Genomic DNA, 20,007 nt, shown 5'->3' on the forward strand with positions numbered 1-20,007 from the left:
TAGCGTTCCGTTGTTTCCATGTCAACCAAGCGGGTACCAATCACGAAGGAGTCAAAACCTCGCCGAGCCTTGCGTGAGAATTTGGTTCTTTGGCGAAACCATCAATCTTGGAACAGGGATGTCAGCATTGATCTGTAGCCTGTCCCAACACCCATGCCAGACCTCCCTCGCGTACACACTGCCCAAGAATATGGTCCACGTTGTCCTTTTCCTGCAAGCAAAGGAAACAGGGCGAGGGTTTGTCCTGAAACCCATGCCTGGCACGACGGTCTGAAGTTCAGAGGTGGTATTTGGTTGTCAACCATGCAAAAAAATTGCACGGTAATATCTGTCTCATTCATATCATCTTTTTACCTAATAATAAAAGATGAATGCTTTCATAGTTCTTCATCCATCATCTCTTTATATCCGTTGATTTTATATTAACAATAATGACCGAGATTTAATTGAGCAATCCTCCTGTCCTCGTTACGTCATCCTGCCCCGGTTCGTTCGTTAGTTCATCCTTATGATTGCTTGTTGAGTCCAAATCAAATACGGTACTAGATCATTGTTGGCGCGCGTTGCTGCGCCCATTTTGTCTCAATAGTTTAATTGTTATATAAGGATAGAAAGAAAGATGTTCCAATTTGTTTAGTATAATGCATTTTCTCACATCATTTTGCAATTTAAGCGATATGTTTCTATCTCTATTGACGTCGTATTGGTTTCTAAAACAAAGATGCACCAAATAGAATAAGAATTGAAAAATAAGTTCACATAAGAATGTTTTTTGTAGTTTATTTACTTGGATTATTTGTCCAAGATTTCTATGATGAGTGTACTATCACCCCCATCCATTTATTTGATGGAATAACAGGATGTTTGTAAATATACATATGCAATAAAATGGAATTAAATCTGCATAACTCATCCATACAGTGGTCAATAATAAAAACTGATTAGGAAGATAAAAAGATTCCTTCTCAAAACTTGGAATGCTTCTTATTTCAAAATTGATAAACATGTTAGGCTACTGATAATCACACAACAAAGATCTTATGAAAACCATACAACCAAACACGAAACAAGCAAATATGGGTTACTGACCCTTCCAGCATAATGGCCATTCGGATAACTATAAAACTAAATGCATGATGTACACAATAGAACATCCATTAAGCTTGTACTAATATCTAAGCATGCTACAACGGAAATGATTCGAAGTCGGCGAAAACACACTTAGCTATGACTGATTCCAAGACTTCAATTATAAATATACTTCTTTTTAGGAATTTTATAAATATACTTCTATAAGGTAGAAGTTCATGGAACCTGTAAATTTAACTGAAAACTATATTGAACGACGATAGACATAAAGGCTCATTCAAGTTGAAGGGAACAATCTTAACTATTACTGGGATCCAAGACTTTAATTCTGATTATGTACTTCTAAAGTAGAAGTTGAAGAAACTTGCTTCAACAATACCATGCACGATATCATTTTTACTCAAATTTTATTAACCTCGTTTCGCATATAGGGGTCACCCAAAACTCTTTATTACCATAGCTTAATTTCACACCAACGGGAATGGTAAGAACAGAGGTTTATAATCCGCGTCAAGAAGTGAGGATCACCAATCTCGTATACTACTTGCAGTATATCCCCAAAGGCTTCATTTTCATCTATTTGTGACAATACCATATAACCATATTCACTTAGCTGAATTTCTGTAATCCTAATTAGAAGTTTTAAAATAGGAGAAGGGCATGGTTTAGCTGAGAAGAGGTTCAGGTGTTACCTTTTTAAGGATCTTAAGTTCAACTATGGCCCAAGCTAGCAGTTAGAAGACCAGGATTGAAAGTCACATAGTAGCTGATCTACAACACTATTTGCATAAAAAAGAGGAAGAAAAGGCACAAAATAATGGCAGCCGAGAACCCATAGATAAAATAAATTTGTACCTTTCGATTTAGCATTAACACCGATAAGCGGCTAACATTTTTCTGAGATCGGTGTTGCGTTTTATCCATTAAGGAACAATGAATGACTATTTTCCTCAGTTAAGTGACTGTATGGTCACATGCATCACATAATTCATGCATTAAAAAAGCTTATTATACTCTAGGAAATCTCTTGACAGTTGATAAATTATATTGATTACGCCTGTAATGGACCAGCTCATACAAGTAACTAATAAATCCTTGGTCCAATCTAATTTAAGTAGCTCTTGATTCAGCAGAAAAAATACCTAATAGACGCTTGCACTGTGATATGAACACAGCAGAGAAGAGGCGCTCCATGCACGCCAAGAGATTGCAGAGGGACCCGCTGCCTCTAGTCCTTGTGCCATCACTGCTGACGCATCCCAAAAGAGCCCCTTTAACGGATATTGCACTATAGATGTAACCTTTCGCATATATCAACAAACGTACCATGGCATCCAGCCATGAATTATACATAAACATAACCTAAGCAATCATACGTCACAAGAATGCAAAATCATGAAAAGGTGAGGTATGGTTGTCCACGTGAAGTATAGTACTTACCTGGCCATCAGACATTGAAGATTGAGTGAAAGAATTCTCTGATCTAAATTTCAGAACGAGTGTCAATGATTTAGCCCAAATTGACCATAACCTGGATCAGAACCGCATGTACAAAATTGGGATTGAGAAGATAATAACACAATGTAATGGTTGGGTGAAAGAGGGATCGTAACTGGGAAGGAGAAAATGCAGTTACCAAGCGTAGGGGAGAGCTACATGAGACGAAGTGGCGCATATACTGAAGCAGACGCGCACAGAAAAAAGGAACGCGCACCTCCATTTAATTGTCACCGGCGAGTGCGCCCCTCAACTGCGATGAATGCTACCTGAAACTGACAGTTGATTGCTACTTGACTACTTCGATACCAACGGATTAGTTTCTCTCTTCTGCTTCACCGAAAGTCCACTGCCACTTCGCCTCTACCTGCATCGGCGTCCTGTCAAGATGGCTCGAATAAGGTCGACTGTATGGTCTCGCTCGCGACGGGGAAGCCCATGTGAGGTGTGACCGCATGGCCCGTATTGGCTTGCTGGCGTCGCCTCGCCTCCGTATGGACCATTCGCCAGAAGCTGCACGGTCTTCCATTCCTGAAGATCCACTCAAGGAGTGAGGTGGGCATGCACAAGCCGATGGAAAAGATGTACATGCCGGTAACCGTGTTGCCGCCCTCTACATAGTGAATGCAAGGCAACATCGAGCGCAAGACTTTAGGAAGTATAATTGTGACCGGGAAGCAGTGAAATTATAAGCACACACAACAAAATAATATGTCAAACACCTGACCTGCAAACCATCAGAGATTTACCCAAACTCCAATACCATGGGAAGAATACAAACAAAGAAGTAGATTGGGGTGACCTTCAGTACCGTGTTGCCGCCGCCCGCATCGTCTCCGAGGTGCTCCATGACCTGGATGCATGACGGCGTCAGTTGCGATCTCTTTGTTGAGGGTGGGAAAGATATGGTTGATCGCTGGAGGGGCTACTGGAAACTACGATGGTGGTGAAGGAGACACCACTGGTACGCGTCAGTGCTATACAAACGTTTTTTAACCCCTTTCCGCGACGGCATTTGGAACCGTCGCCAAGTGAGTGTGGGCGATAGGGGGTCCTTCCCACATGACCCAGAAACCGTCGGGGATAGGGAGCCAAGATGCATACACAGTACTCCTACTCGTTTGTGCTCGCATTTTCATCGCAGTCGGTATTCTGTGATGCTACGTTTATGATGCACGGTCCATCACAAACGATTCACTATTATAGAACGTGTATGATAAGCAGACAATCACACACATTCGCTTTTCCCAAACCATATGCGATAACTAATTAAGAAGATTAGCTAATCGTCGTATGACTGTCGGACAGGATTACGAAACATCGGAACGTTGTAACATCGTCGTACACGACAACTACGCACACGCTATTCTGTGGTGCAACGTTTACGATGCCTACTTCATTAGAAATAGTTCATGTCGGGGAAACGACACCTATGAGATCACGTGGATCCCTTCTACGGTTTGGCATGGAAGAGGAGTGCGCAAAGAGCAGATCTAATGATCAACACGAGGGATTTTTACCCAGATTCGGGCCGCTGAGAAGCGTAAAACCCTAGTCATGCTTTTAGTGTATTGAGTGTTCTTGAGCTTCGGCTAGCTGCTACGCATGCAAATTGGGTCGGAAAGTCCAAAAGTCCCCTCCTGCATTGCCTTGGGCCTCCTTTTATACCAAAGGGGCTACCATAGTGGCGTACAGGCATACAGGAGGTGTACAGGCATACATGAGGTGTAAAGTAGCTACAGTGTACATGCTTATCACTGACGTCTTAGGACAAACGCATTAAATGCGATGTTTACGTGCCCCTAACTTTATCGGGGGCAGAAACAGAGCCCGTCCCGTCCGTCGCTGCCTCACCCCGTCTTGACATGCACCCAGGATGACGAGGCATGCAATGCCAAGCTGACTGGCTAGCCGCTGCACTGGAGCGGTGGCAGGATCTTCACGAAGATCTGCATGACACCACGCAGGTGCTTGCCAGGCTGGCAGGCTAGTCGTTGTGCTGGAGCGGTGGCAGGGCGGCGGAACCTTGTCGTGTGCGAGCACTGCCGCGGCCTCTCAAACGTCCCTGGCAAGAACCTTGCTGGGAACTTTGCCTTCTGGTCTTCACAAAGATCTGCATGCCACCATGCAGACGCCCCTGGATCTTGGTCTTGACATTGTCGACGGTGTCAGAGCTCTCAACCTCCAAGGGTGGTAGCCTTCCTGGGGCTTCGCAGACCATCCCGACAAGAATCTTGCCGGGGCTTCGCAAACCATCTCGGCAAGAATCTTGTCGGAGACTCAGCTTGTCTTCTGTTCTCCGATTACTGGCTCGGATGTTGTCTTGGTCGTCTCGTATTTGCCTCCAGTTGTCCCCGTCAAGCCTTGCCGCGGGCATGGTTGCAACTGCCCGTGCACAAGTATGGGGTACTAAAGGGCCGAAACTTTAGTGCATCGACAGGAGCCCCCGGGTTTGGGCCACACACGGGTGTGAGGCGTTGTTGGGCTAGGCCCAAACAGTGCACGGGCATGCGTGACAGGGGTTAACTACTATAATCATCTCGTCTACTGTGCTTCCCCGCGATCCGCATTGAGTGCACGACATGGGGTGCGTGCGCGAAACGGTTGCAGCAGTAGCACGCCTGTGAAAACGCCTTCACATCAAACAGTAAAGAGGCAGCCTCGCGCCTTCCCAATAAAAAGAGGAATCCACAGAGGTGCTGCTCATTTACCCCTCGCCCGTTCCAATCTAGGAATCGCCGTCGTCTTCCTCCTCGAGCCCGAAACAGAGCCCCCTCACCCGTCCGCCGCCTCCACGCTCTCGCCGTCCTCGGCCTCCTGCCCTCCCCGGGCTGCTATGGCGCCCAAAGCGAGCAAGGATAAGGAGGTGCCCAAGGCGAGCAAGGGCAAAAGATGTGCCGGAGAGTGAGTTGGTGAAGATGCGGAAGAAGAACGTCGTCTTCGCCCCGAAGCTTGACGCGCGCGTGCTAAAGGATCGGTATGTGAGCATGTGGGGAAGAGAGACAAAGGGGCATCTTGCTACCCGCGTCATCCCTGCTTCCCGCGCCAAGCCGGGCCCAGATAAATTCCCCTTCTTCGTCAATTACCTCTACAGCGGGCTTTGCCCCTCATTTTCTGATTTCTTCGTCGACATCATGTACACATTCGGCTTCCACCTCTTGGATTTCATGCCGAATGCGGTAGCTTGTATGTCCACCTTCGCCCACCTCTGCGAGAACTTTACTGGAGTGGTCCCCAACACAGCCCTCTTCCGCCACTTCTTCATTCCTCGGATCCAGCCAGGAGAGGCCCTTTCCGGATGCGTCACCCGAATTCTAAGGGCATGGAACAAGGAGACGTACCACGACGTGCTCTGGCGCGAAAAGTGGGATGAGTGGCGGGGCCGGTGGTGCTGAATCACGGAGGAAGATTCGCAGTCGTTTTGTATGCCCCGTCAAATGAAGCTGACCCGTGGCAACGGTTGGAGCGCCCTCGAACCCTCGAGATGGGGAGCTCGCGATCGCAATCGACAGGATCAAGCGCCTCAGAGCTGTTGCTACCTCTTGAGCATGCGTTGGTTTTCCCTTGAAGAGGAAAGGGTGATGCAGCAAAGTAGCGTAAGTATTTCCCTCAGTTTTTGAGAACCAAGGTATCAATCCAGTAGGAGACAACACGCAAGTCACCTAGTACCTGCACAAACAAGAAACTTGCAACCAACGCGATAAAGGGGTTGCCAATCCCTTCACGGCCACTCGCAAAAGTGAGATCTAATAAAGATAGCAAGGTAAATATTTTTGGTATTTTTGTTGTATAGATTGGAAAGTAAACATTGCAAAATAGTAAACGAGATGCGATGTAAATAAAAGAGATGCAATATAATAAGAAAGAGACCTGGGGGCCATAGGCTTCACTAGTGGCTTCTCTCAAGATAGCGTGTATTACAGTGGGTGAACAAATTACTGCCGAGCAATTGATAGAGAAGTGCATAATTATGAAGATATCTAAGGCAATGATCATGAATATAGGCATCACATCCGTATCAAGTAGACCGAAACGATTCTGCATCTACTACTATTACTCCACACATCGACCGCTATCCAGCATGCATCTAGAGTATTAAGTTCATAAGAACAGAGTAACGCATTAGGCAAGATGACATGATGTAGAGGGATAAACTCAAGCAATATGATATAAACCCCATCTTTTTATCCTCGATGGCAACAATGCAATACGTGCCTTGCTGCCCCTACTGTCACTGGGAAAGGACACCGCAAGATTGAACCCAAAGCTAAGCACTTCTCCCATTGCAAGAAAGATCAATCTAGTAGGCCAAACTAAACCGATAATTCGAAGAGACTTGCAAAGATATCAAATCATGCATATAAGAATTCAGAGAAGAATCAAATAATATTCCTAGATAATCAAGTTCATAAATCCACAATTCATCGGATCTCGGCAAACACACCGCAAAAGAGTATTACATCAAATAGATCTCCAAGAACATCGAGGAGAACTTTGTATTGAGAATTAAAGAGAGAGAAGAAGCCATCTAGCTAATAACTATGGACCCGAAGGTCTGTGGTAAACTACTCACGCTTCATCGGAGAGGATATGGTGTTGATGTAGAAGCCCTCCGTGATTGATTCCCCCTTCGGCAGATCACGGAAAAGGCCCCAAGATGGGATCTCACGGGTACAGAAGCTTGCGGTAGTGGAAAAGTGGTTTCGTGGCTCCCCCTGATGTTTTTAGGGTATAAGAGTATATATAGGCGAAAGAAGTACGTCAGTGGAGCTACGAGGGGCCCACGAGGGTGGGGGCGCACCTACCGCCCTGGGCGCGCCCTCCTGCCTGGTGGCCGCCTCGTGGCGTTCCAGACTTCAACAACAAGTCTTCTGGATTGCTTTCGGTCCAAGAAAGATCATCGCGAAGGTTTCATTCCGTTTGATATTCCTTTTCTGCGAAACACTGAAATAGGCAAAAAAACAGAAACTGGCACTAGGCCTCCGGTTAATAGGTTAGTCCCGAAAATAATATAAAAGAGCATATTAAAGCCTATTAAACATCCAAAATAGATAATATAATAGCATGGAACAATAAAAAATTATAGATATGTTGGAGACGTATCAGCTGTCGGGCTCACAATCGAGATGATTGGCGCCGCTTTCCATCGCCGCCGCATCGCTCCTCTGCAGAACAAAGGGAGACCGGCTTGGAAATACCGGAACGCAGTGGATATCATGAGGGTGCGCCCTGGTCTGAACTACAACTTGATGGTGATGCAGCATGCCGCCCTTTGCCACAAGATGTTCAGGGTCGACGGCAAGTTCAAGTTGCCAGCATGAGTCATCCCCCTGTGCAACAACACCGACCTGACCTCGATCATTGCCATGATGCGGGCGTTCAACGCCCATGGCCTTGATCAAACTTGGGCCAAGCCATCCACGGAGTAGGTGAAAGATTTCTTCGACAACCTGTCGGAGGAGGCCGTTCAAGAAGAGACGAACTTCATACGCCCCACCACCGACGAAGAAGTGGCATACATTGCCAGCAGGGCGGAGGAGGTGGCCCTTGCCGAGGAGGCCGACAGCGTTGGCTTCAAGGAAGACGAAGCCAGCGAAGAGGAGAACTTTGCCGAGTGGGGGGAGCCTACCGGAGAGCACAGTGGCACAGCTGCCGGGGGCCCTTCTACCGAAGATACAGCGGAGGAGCAGTCGTATGAGGAGCCCCCGGCTCTAGAGAAGAAGAAATGGGTCCTTCAGCGAGTTGGCTCCGTCGAGCCAGTCCGGCGAGCTTCCTCGCATGAAGAGGTCCTCGACAAGGGGGCAGCTGGCAAAGCTACGCAGCGGCAAGAAACTCAGCAGCAACATGTGCGCCAGACGAGGCACACAACCGCGGCAGCAAAGAAGGCAGCGGAGGCGGCCCACGTGACGGTGCCGGCAACTAGAGCTGGCGCACACCAGCTTGCCACTTCCACCACAGCCAAGCGGCCCAGGTCTCGCTCTCATCTCCCCGAACGGATGCTATAGCGGAGGCCGACTTTGACCTCGCTGCTTTTAGCCCGACGAGAGACGAGAGCCCGGAAGGAGAGGAGTAAGTGTCTCACCGCTTCCTTTATCCCTTGAGTTTCTGATTTGGCTATCTTATCTTATTTGATCTTACTTTGGCCTGTCCCCGCAGGGACACGGAAATGTTGGCGCAGAGGATGGCGAAGAAGGCCAAGACCTCGACGGGCGACGAACCCCCAGCAAGCACCTCAAGTGCGCCGGAGACGATCACAGTCAGCCCGGAGCCCAGCCCACGACACAGCCCCCAAACCAACCCCCAACGTGAGTCCATTACTCATTTCCCGCTGGCGGGCATTGGGGCATGTATCTTTACTGCTGATATTGCCGAGTTTGCAGGAGAAGAACAACAACAAGGAGAGCCACTGAGGGTCGACCTTGTCATGCTGCCTCCGTCAACCAGACTGCCCAGGGATGGATCCCCGACAAGGGATTCCACTGGTGAGCCCACGCGCGTGAAGGAAGAGCCGGCGAGCACAGGCGCCGGCAGCTCCATACCGGCAACGAATGTTGCCAGGGAGGGAGCCACCTCCCAAGCGCTCGTTACAGGTATGCCACTTGCTGTATGTTTTTCCTCTCTTCTCTTTCTGCTTTGAGCTTCAGCCTTGGTTTCACCTTGTTTCTCCTCCGTGGCTCCCAGATCTCCCCTTGACGGACCAGATGGACGTCGATGCTGTCATCGAGGAGACCGCCAAGGATGCCGCCGCCGAAGCCGCCAGGGTCGCTGCTGACGAGGCCGCCAAGGATGTGCAAGAAGAAACCGCCACAGGGTCTGCTGGGGAGGCCAGCAAGGAGACCAGCGACCGTACTAATGGCATTCCTGCCACAGGAGCGCCTGGCACTACATCGGTCCCGGAGCCCTCAGTTGCCGGGGAGATGGTTGTCGAGGAACAGCCATCAACATCCGATGCCCCCCTTCAAGCAGGTACCTAAAAGTTGGCGACAACCTGTTCGTCAGCATCCCGGGGACAACAAGCACCGGAGCGCCAACCGAGGGGGAAGCTTTCGACGAGGAAGTCATTGCTACTGCCGGGCTCAAGGTTGTCGATGAGCCATGCGCCAGCAGCAGTGGATCCAAAGAAGAGCAGCTCCTCCAGGCCATGAGTGACAATTTCCAGAAGCTCCAGGCGCTTCACCGCACCCGAAAGGAGAAGCTAGACTCCAGGGCAGCAGTTGTCGACACAACAGAGGCAGACCTCCAGAAGCGTGTCGAGCAGATGCAGGTCTTGTTTGCCGAGGCCTGGCAAGAATTAAGGACTGGATGGGAGCAGCTGGGCCAACATTGGGATGAGCTCCTTTTGAAGCAGTCCGACGTTGAGAAGGCACAGGAGGAGGCCGCTCAACAGGCCGCCAAGGAAGACGCCCAACTAAGGGAACGCCATGTCTTGCTCGATGCTCATGAAGAAGACCTTGTCGCTCGCGAGGAGGCACTTGCCGCCAAGCTCTGCGGCAAGGATGAAGAAATTGAGAAACTTGTCACGCGGCGGACCCAAGAGCTGGAGCAGGAGCACAAGAAGACACTTGACGCTCTGGTCCTGGACAATGCCGGCAAGCTGAAGGAAGCTGTCAATGCCGCCGAGGCTACAGAGGCTGCCAAGAACGAGCTAGCCGGGAAGGTGGAGAAGCATGGCAAGGAGATCTCGACGCTCAAAAGCGACAGGGAGAAAACTGTCTATACCTTGGCGGAGTTGCAGACCGCCATATCCAACAAGACCAAGCAGCTCTCCGCAGCCAACGACTCCATTGCCGATCTGAAGCTGAAGCTGAGCACACTGGAGGAGTCCCTTGAGATCAACAGGGCTCGCGAGAAGACCCTGACCAAGAACCTCCATGATGAGAAGGAGCTGCTTGAGAGCGCCGCCACCACTTACATTGACTATGAAAAAGGCGTGGGGATTGGACTGAGCGCCCCATCGACGTCGCGAAGAGGCTCATGGCACAACTGTCCACCATGGGCCTGTCGAATTTCAGGTACTCTTCCGAGGAGAGGGTGACTCCGAGCGCCAAGCTGACCATGTTCTTCGAGGCCCTCCTCGACGCCCTGAAGCTGCTCCACTCCAGCCGAGCAACCCAACTGGCCAACGAGTCCTGCACACTTTGTCGGGCCGTTCGTCTCAAGGTGCTCGTCAAAGTGGCGTACAGGAACCCCGACCTCGACCTCACCAACGTGCTCGACAGCTTGCCGAAGGACGCAGACCGCAAGGTGCTTGAAGAGCTCGTCGCGCCTATCATCGAAATGGTGGACCAAGTCAAGAGGGTGGAAGGCCAGCGCAGGGACTAGCCGCTTCGCTTCTCCTTGCTGCCATGAACTCATGCCCAAGACAATGGTTAGAATCGCGGCGACTATTGATGTAATATAACTTGATGTGTTTTGGATGAATGCATGCTATATTTCTCGTCCGATCTCTCTCTGTATGGCATATACCCTATGCTTTATTGAGAAAAAACTTGCCGGTACATGCACCCTTTGCCGCGAGCGCTTTGAGGAACGGATCCTTAGCAGCCTGCTGGGGGTGTCACTGCCGGCAAGATACCTTGCCGTTCTTAGAGCAGCCACTTGGACGGTTGAGCGTACTCGAAACAGAGCAAGGGCGCAACCAATCATGACAAGGTCCTTCACGTGCAGGTTTTCCAAGAACCAAAATCGTTCAAGGAAAATAACCTCATATTTAAAAGAAATTTACTCAAGGTTTCACAACTTAGCTTTTCCCAATTGTACTCTTTCCCGCAAGATGACACTTCAAACGTCGCCTGTTGGTGTCCATACTCCATACCCTGTGCCCATGCTGGAGCCTGAGGCTCGACAGCGGGAACATTTGTCTTTACAGCAAGGGCTCGAGACCCTACTGGAGCATGTCGCCCCCCGGCAAGCTTGGCATCGTCCTCGGCAACTTCCTTGCCGGCGGCTCATGAGAGCTCAGTGGGAAAGTACTTGCTGGAGCTTACCTTCCTTCGCTTATTTTGCCCTGTTGATGGTTCAATGGATGGTTGAGTCAGTTGGAGCACAAAAGTCCCTAGTTCCACAGGTAACTTGAGGGCAGCACATTTCGACTGGTCGTCAGCAATGTTGTTCTCTGCTCGGGGAATATGCTCTGCTTGTAGACCGTTTCCTCACTTCATCTACGTAAGGTTCCATCAATGGGCTCTGATAATCTTTGTTAACTTGCTTGATGACAAGCTGTGAATCACCTCTGACCATGAGCTTCTTGATTCCAAGGTCTGTCGCAATCCTGAGACTGACAAGCAGACCCTCATACTCTGCAGTATTGTTTGTTGATCTCTCCCGGGGAAAGTGCATCTGGACTATGTATTTGAGGTGCTCTCCGGTGGGCGCGACAAGTAGCACACCAGCACCGGCGCCTTGTAGCAAGAAATCCCCATCAAAATACATAACCCAGTCACGGCTGGTTTCCTTGCCTGGGAGAGCGGTCTCTTGAATCTCCTCATCAGGAGATGAGGTCCATTCTGCAATGAACTCTGCCAAGGCTCTGCTCTGAATTGTTGAAGTGCTTTCAAACCTGAGGCCAAAGCTTGACAGTTCCAATGCCCACTCCACAATCCTTCCAGTCGCATCTGGGTTGTGTAAAATCCGTTGCAACGGGAAGCGAGTGATGACGGTGATCTCATGTGCTTGGAAATAATGGCGTAGTTTCCTCAAGACCATAAGGAGGCTGAAGAGCAACTTCTGCACACGAGAGTACCTTGACCTAGCCCCATGCAAGAGGGAGCTGACAAAATAAACTAGGTGCTGCACCATCTTCCTCTTTTGTGTCACTTCATTTGCTTGTGCAGATCCTGCCTTGCTGGCACCAGACTCTGCCGGGGGTCTTGCCTTGTCGGCACCAGACTCTGTTGGGGGTCTTGCCTTGCCGGCACCAGACCCTGCCGGGGAGAGCCCCGACTCGTCATCCGACGGTCCCGCCACTGCCATTGCTTCTTCATCAACTTCTCTCTGCGCCACTAGCGCAGCACTGACGACTTGATTCATTGCCGCTAGATATAGCAGCAACGGCTCTTGCGATTTAGGCGCGACTAGTGTTGGCGTAGAGGAGAGGTACCTCTTCAGATCTTGCAGCGCTGCCTCCGCTTCCGGAGTCCATCTCATTGGACATGCCATTTTCAAGATCTTGAAAAAGGGCAGGGCACGCTCAGCAGATTTGGAGATGAACCTGCTCAGAGCAGCAACACAGCCAGCAAGTCGACGCACATCTTTGACTCGTCTTGGTGCTTCAATCTGCTCAATCGCCTTGATCTTGTCGGGGTTCGCCTCGATCCCACGCTGAGACACAAGAATCCGAGAAGCTTGCCGGACGGGACGCCAAACACACACTTCTCAGGATTGAGCTTGAGATTGATCTTGCGCAAATTTGCAAATGTTTCTTCTAAATCTTGTATGAGCGTTGCCTTGTCCTTGGTCTTAACCACTACGTCATCCATATAAGCTTCCATATTTCTATGTAGCTGGGGCTCAAAACCGATCTGAACCGCTCTTGCAAACGTTGAACCAGCGCTTTTCAACCCGAAAGGCATTCGTATAAAACAATACGTACCACATGGGGTGATAAACGTGGTCTTCTCTTCATCTTCCTTCATCATGAAGATCTGATGGTACCCTGAGTAGGCATCAAGAAATGACAGCAAGTCGCACCCGGCAGTGGAGTCCACGATCTGGTCGATGCGTGGCAAGGGGAAAGGATCCTTTGGACAGGCTTTATTGATATCTGTATAATAAATGCACAACCTCCATTTTTCATTCGCCTTACGCACAACAACTGGATTGGCCAACCACGTTGGGTGGAGCACTCCTCTGACCAAGCCTGCCGCTTCCAACTTCCTAATCTCTTCAGTGATGAACTCTTGCCGCTCCAAAGCTTGCTTCCTGACCTTCTTCTTGACGGGCCGCGCATGAGGACAAACAGCAAGATGGTGCTCAATCACCTCCTTGGGAACACCGGGGATGTCAGATGCTTGCCATGCAAACGCATCGACATTCGCCGGCAGGAAGGCAATGAGCGCGCTTTCCTATTTGGTGTCGAGGGTGGAGCTTATAGTGAAAGCTCCGCCCATGTCGTCCTCCTTGACGGGCACCTTCTTAGTCTCTGGTGGGGCTGCCTTGGATTTCTTGCTCTTGTCGGTGGAGCTCTCTAGCACCTCCTCGATGGAAACGCAACACTCCGAGGAGGCGCGCTTGCCGGAGTGGGTGCAAGAGGTCTTGCCGGTCTTCTTCCCCCCCGGGAGCTCCAGTGGCAGGAGTGAGCGCCTTGGCGGCAGGTGCCACAACTGCTTCCCGGTAGAGTTGATCAGCGCAGATAAGCGCGTCCTTCTTGTCGGAGTTGACAGTGATGATGCTCATCGGGCCGAGCATCTTCAACGTGTTGTAGGCGTAATGTGACACCGCCATAAACTTGGCCAGTGCTGGACGACCATGGATCCCGTTATATGGCAACGGGATCTTGGCGACATCAAAAACGATCTTCTCTGTTCTCTAGTTCAGCTCACCACCAAACGTAACTGGTAGTGTGATCTTACCCTTCGGCTGGCTCCTTCCCTGATTGATCCCTTGAAACGTGCCCGTCTCTTCGAGATCTTCGTTAGGAATTTGTAACCCCTTGATCACTTTGGGCGAGATCAAGTTCAAACCGGCCCCACCGTCAACTAACATTTTTGTCACCTTGAGGTTGTGAATCATTGGCGAAACCAACAATGGCAAGCACCCGACTGTGGTTGTGCGATCAGGGTGATCCTCAGCGTAAAAAATGATAGGCGTGTTGGACCATTTCAGCGGCTTCTGGGCATCGATCGATGGCTCTGTCGCATTAATCTCGCGCGCCCACTGTTTAAGTTGGCGGTGAGAAGAATGTAACGAGGCACCACCATCAATGCACATGGCTTCTGTAGCTTTTTGAAACTCATGCTCGCTGGACTCATCGTCCTCTTCGTGGTCATCGTCCCCCTCTTTCTTGTCGCAGCCTCAAGCAGGCCTCTCTTGTTGCTTCTCCTTGTCGCGACGACCCCCTCGGCCACCATGCTTCTTGCCGGACCCCTCAGCACCATCCTGGCCCTTCTCCTTGTCTCGCCTTTCATACTCAGCTTTCTGCCTTTCCACAAGCTGCTCAACTTGCCGGCAGTTCTGGAGGTCATGGCCCTTGGTGCGATGGATCTTGCAATATTGCTTGTCAGAGCCCTCTGGCTTGTCGGCAGCCGCAAAGGCCTAGCAGGCGGCGCACCCAGCAACCTCCTTGCCGGGGTCGTCAACCTTGGCCTTCTTGGCGGTGCCGGGGTCGCCGGATTCCTCGACGACAAGCACAGTTTTGTCATTGCGCTTCTTGTTATGCCGTCGGCCCTTCTTTGCCGGGGCAACTACGTCTTCGTCTCCAGAGTCGCTTCCCGCGCCGGCATCTTCGCCTGGGTACTTCCTTCCTTCTTCAGCCCGAGCACATCTGTCGGCCAAAACATAAAGCTCGGCAACATCCCTAACCTTGTTCATTGCCAGCTCTTCATGCATCTTGTGATTGCGCACATTCTGACGAAACGCGGTGATAACAGCGGCAAGATGAACATCTGGGATGTTGTACTACACACGGCTGAATCTCTGTATGTATTAGCGCAAGGATTCACCATCTTTCTGGGGGATGAGGTGTAAATAGCTTGCCTGGCCAGGAGCTTGGTGGCCTCCGATAAAGGCGCCAACAAACTCGTGGCAGGTGCATCAACCACGACCTGACATTGGGCTTGAGTACCAACGGGAAGTAGTTGGCGAGCACCTTGCCGTCTCGAGCCCCGGAAGCTTGCATCACAATGGTGTAGATGCTCAGGAACTCAGACAGATGAGTCTTGCCATCGTACTTCTCCGAGACCTCTAGTTTGAACGTGCGGGAAGTGGGCCACTGGAATCGCCGCAGCTCACGGGTAAAAGCTGGACAACCCACCTCATAAGGTAAGTCACTAGAATCCCCCAGCCCAGGCTTGTCTACAGTGGGCCCTGCGCGCCTATCGGATTGATGGCGCGCTTCTCGCCGCCGCTCGATGGTAGTTCGAGCATCTTCTTTGACCCGTTCCCGAAGAACTTGATGTTGGTTGCGGCGAGCTCGTGGATCCATCATCGTGGGCGTCGGCCCGCTGAGCCGGCGACCGCTATCGTCGTGGTGGAGGAGAGTGCACTGTAGTCGCAGCGCCTCTGTTCCTTCCGCCATCGGCACGCGCCGGCTCGGTGGACCGCCACCGCGAAGGCCTTGCCTCCTGGTGCCCATCTTTATTGGCGAAACCAATAAGGCTCTGGATAGCAGCTCTCCATTCTTCGTGCTTCTCCGCAGCGGGAGGGAAATCCAGGAGTAGTTGCGCTCGCGCCAACGCTTTTGCTGGCATGGGTGGCAGCGACAAGCGCGAAGAACATGAGGTGCTCTGACTTCTAACTGCGTTAGAAGGAGCTCCATCGTGGTTCCGCGGCCTTCCGTCGTTTCCACCAGCATCTTGGCGTGCATGCAGGCCCTGCACATCTCAAGAATTATGCTGAGGGCCCTTTCCATGGGGACGCTCGGGGTCACCAACGTCGAGGCGTTGCTCGTCGTGCATGACCTGGGAAGACCGCGACGCATGCGCCGGTGGGGGCGTCTTGGAGGTCGCCTTTCCACCCTTGGATGTCGCCGCGCCGCCTGTAGGTAGCACGGCTCCGTCCTTGGATCCAGTGGTGCGTGGGTCACCGTTGCGGCCGCGGACGATACCGCTCACCTGGCTCCGGTCGCCAGAATGTCGTGGATGCTCAAGATTTTCACCTCCGTCGGCATCTACCCCATTGTCCGTCCGTGTCGGCACGGGCAGATCGGCCGCAGACAAACCGATCGCTGTGATCCCCTTCTTCTTGGGAGACATGGTGATCAAGAAACTAACACGCTAACTGCTAGATCAGGTTTGCACAATCCCTCCCCCTACTTGGTGCGCCAAAGATGTCGGGGAAGTGACACCTATGGGATCACGTGGATCCCTTCTACGGTTTGGCAGGGAAGAGGAGTGCGCAAAGAGCAGATCTAACGATCAACATGAGGGATTTTTACCCAGGTTCGGGCCGCTGAGAAGCGTAAACCCCTAGTCCTGCTTTTAGTGTATTGAGTGTTCTTGAGCTTCGGCTAGCTGCCACGCATGCAAACTGGGCCGGAAAGTCCGAAAGTCCCCTCCTGCATTGCCTTGGGCCTCCTTTTATACCAAAGGGGCTACCATAGTGGCGTACAGGCATACAGGAGGTGTACACGCATACATGAGGTGTAAAGTAGCTACAATGTACATGCTTATCACTGACGTCTTAGGACAAACACATTAAATGCGCTGTTTACGTGCCCCTAACTTTATCAAGGGCGGAAACAGAGCACGTCCTGTCCGTCGCTGCCTCACCCCGTCTTGACATGCACCCAGGATGACGAGGCATGCAATGCCAAGCTGACTGGCTAGCCGCTGCGCTGGAGCGGTGGCGGGATCTTCACGAAGATCTGCATGCCACCACGCAGGTGCTTGCAAGGCTGACAGGCTAGTCATTCTGCTGGAGCGGTGGCAGGGCGGCGGAACCTTGCCGTGTGCGAGCCTTGCCGCAGACTCGCAAACGTCCCAGGCAAGAACCTTGCTGGGAACTTTGCCTTCTGGTCTTCACAAAGATCTGCATGCCACCACACAGACGCCCTGGATCTTAGTCTTGACATTGTCGATGGTGTCAGAGCTCTTGATATGTCTCCAACGTATCTATAATTTTTTATTGTTCCATGCTATTATATTATCTATTTTGGATGTTTAATGGGCTTTAATATACCTTTTTATATTATTTTTGGGACTAACCTATTAACCGAAAGCCCAGTGCAAATTGCTATTTTTTTTGCCTATTTCAGTGTTTCGCAGAAAAGGAATATCAAACGGAATCCAAACGGAATGAAACCTTCGCGAGAATCATTTTTGGAACAAACGCAATCCAGGAGACTTGGAGTGGACGTCAAGGAAGCAACGAGGCGGCCACGAGGTACGAGGGCGCGCCCAGGGGGTAGGCGCGCCCCCCACCCTCGTGGACCCCTCGTGGCTCCATCAACCTACCTCTTTCGCCTATATATTCTCTTATACCCTGAAAACATCTAGGAGCACCACGAAAAACTTTTTCCACCGCCGCAACCTTCTGTACCCGTGAGATCCCATCTTGGGGCCTATTCCGGCGCTCCGCCGGAGGGGGAATCGATCACGGAGGGCTTCTACATCAACACCATAGCCTCTCCAATAATGTGTGAGTAGTTTACCGCAGACCTTCGGGTCCATAGTTATTAGCTAGATGGCTTCTTCTCTCTCTTTGGATCTCAATACAAAGTTCTCCTCGATTCTCTTGGAGATCTATTCAATGTAATACTTTTTGCGGTGTGTTTGTCGAGATCCGATGAATTGTGGGTTTATGATCAAGATTATCTATGAACAATATTTGATTCTTCTCTGAATTCTTATATGTATGATTTGATATCTTTGCAAGTCTCTTCGAATTATCAGTTTGGTTTGGCCTACTAGATTGATCTTTCTTGCAATGGGAGAAGTGCTTAGCTTTGGGTTCAATCTTGCGGTGTCCTTTCCCAGTGACAGCAGGGGCAGCAAGGCATGTATTGTATTGTTGCCATCAAGGATAAAAAGATGGGATTTATATCATATTTCTTGAGTTTATCCCTCTACATCATGTCATCTTACCTAATGCCTTACTCTGTTCTTATGAACTTAATACTCTAGATGCATGCTGGATAGCGGTCGATGTGTGGAGTAATTGTAGTAGATGCAAAATCGTTTCGGTCTACTTGTCGCGGACGTGATGCTTATGTTCATGATCATGCCTAGATATTATCATAACTATGCGCTTTTCTATCAATTGCTCGAAAGTAATTCGTTCACCCACTGTAGAATTTGCTATCTTGAGAGAAGCCACTAGTGAAACCTATGGCCCCCGGGTCTATTTTCTATCATATAAGTTTCCGATCTATTTTATTTTGCAATCTTTACTTTTCAATCTATACCATAAAAATACCAAAAATATTTACCTTATTATCTCTATCAGATCTCACTTTTGCAAGTGGTCGTGAAGGGATTGACAACCCCTTTATCGCGTTGGTTGCAAGGTTCTTAATTGTTTGTGCAGGTACGAGGGATTTGCGTGTAGTCTCCTACTGGATTGATACCTTGGTTCTCAAAAACTGAGGGAAATACTTACGCTACTTTGCTGCATCACCCTTTCCTCTTCAAGGGAAAACCAACGCATGCTCAAGAGGTAGCAAGAAGGATTTCTGGCGCTGTTGTCGGGGAGATTCGCGCCAAGTCAAGAGAAGATTTGATCTCCCGACAACTTGCTATTTTTGGCGCCATTGCCGGGGAGATCTACGCACAAGTCAATACATACCAAGTACCCATCACAAACTCTTATCCCTAGCATTACATTATTTGCCATTTGCCTAGCGTTTTCCTCTCCCCCACTTCACCCTTGCTGTTTTATTCGCCCTTTTTCCGTTCGTCTCTTTTCGCTTGCTTCTGGTGTGCTTGTGTGTTGGATTGTTTGTCACGATGGCTCAGTACAATACTAAATTGTGTGACTTTTCCAATACCAACAACAATGATTTTATTAGCACTCCGATTGCTCCTATTACCGATGCTGAATCTTGTGAAATTAATGCTGCTTTGTTGAATCTTGTCATGAAAGATCAATTTTGTGGCCTTCCTAGTGAAGATGTCGCTACCCATCTAAACAACTTTGTTGATTTGTGCAATATGCAAAAAAGAAGAAAAATGTGGATAATGGTATTGTTAAATTGAAGCTATTTCCGTTTTCGCTTAGAGATCGTGCTAAAACTTGGTTCTCTTCTTTGCCTAAAAATAGTATTGATTCATGGAATAAGTGCAAAGATGCTTTTATCTCTAAGTATTTTCCTCCCGCTAAGATCATCTCTCTTAGAAACGATATTATGAATTTTAAGCAACTTGATCATGAGCATGTTGCACAAGCTTGGGAGAGGATGAAATTAATGATACGTAATTGCCCTACACATGGTTTGAATTTATGGATGATTATACAAAAAAATATGCCGGATTGAATTTTGCTTCTAGAAATCTTTTAGATTCGGCCGCGGGAGGCACTGTTATGGAAATCACTTTAGGAGAAGCTACTAAACTCCTAGATAATATTATGGGTAATTATTCTTAATGGCACACCGAAAGATCTACTAGTAAAAAGGTTCATGCAATTGAAGAGATTCATGTTTTGAGTGGAAAGATGGATGAACTTATGAAATTGTTTTCTAATAAGAGTGTTTCTTCCGATCCTAATGATATGCCTTTGTCCACTTTGATTGAGAATAATAATGAATCTATGGATGTAAATTTTGTT

This window comes from Aegilops tauschii, chromosome 6 (assembly GCF_002575655.3).
Source record: "Aegilops tauschii subsp. strangulata cultivar AL8/78 chromosome 6, Aet v6.0, whole genome shotgun sequence".
NCBI classification, from domain to species: domain Eukaryota; kingdom Viridiplantae; phylum Streptophyta; class Magnoliopsida; order Poales; family Poaceae; genus Aegilops; species Aegilops tauschii.